This window comes from Nematolebias whitei, chromosome 3 (genome assembly GCF_014905685.2).
Source record: "Nematolebias whitei isolate Nwh7 chromosome 3, NemWhi1, whole genome shotgun sequence".
NCBI lineage: Eukaryota > Metazoa > Chordata > Actinopteri > Cyprinodontiformes > Rivulidae > Nematolebias > Nematolebias whitei.
The window spans coordinates 40859393-40860121 of NC_056500.1; the positions used below are offsets into that span (position 1 = coordinate 40859393).

The following is a 729-nucleotide window of genomic DNA, read 5'->3' on the forward strand; positions in this document are numbered from 1 at the left end:
ACATGAAACAGATCAGCAGCAACATGAAACAGATCAGCAACAACATGCATGCTCTTTGCAGAGTCTTGGTGAGGTCTTCAGGAACATATTAAAAACATAGTGGGCTCCTCATTAAGCTTGATATGAGGCAATAAGTGATGGAGGGTTTTGAGCTTGTGCAAAACTTGCATTGAAGTGTTGTGGTTTATTACAACACTGTACGCTGTACACAAATATTTAACAGCTTGTCAGGGTGAGTGCGTGAGGAAGCATATCTATGATGTGGATCTTGTGCACACCAGCGTAACTTGGTTGTTGAGAATGTTAAGCAGGTCATAAGGCCAGTCATGCTAGCCTAATGACTAGCCAAGACTACAACCACATATTGCCCACACATGGAAGTAATGTCATGCTAGCATGACATGATTCTTCCATATGAAACTGAACTGGCGTAGTCGGAGAGAGTTGTGCCAGTAGGGCCTGGGGTGCGGTGAGAAAACATGAGGTGTACCTCGTCATAGTTCTATCAGGAGAACGTGCTGCTGATGTATAAAGCTTGACAGGGGCGTAAGAGATTGACTCTTGGACGTAGAAAACACCAGACAAAACTTATTTGCTGAGTATTGGGAGCAGGGTTGTCTTCAAGCTGATGGAGTTTTTCAAATTTACTGTGATCCATCCACGTTTTAACAAGTGTTGTGGGTCGTGGAGAGTAACTGGGCTGTCATCCAGTGGTGTGGGTCGTGGAGA

The 729-nt window shown here is 44.4% G+C and overlaps 1 protein-coding gene across 1 annotated transcript in view; it reads left to right on the plus strand.

Moving 5' to 3' along the window:
- LOC119408127 (ubiquitin-protein ligase E3A) overlaps positions 1 to 729 on the plus strand; it is an 18571-nt gene that overhangs the window by 7203 nt on the left and 10639 nt on the right. The window lies entirely within an intron of this gene.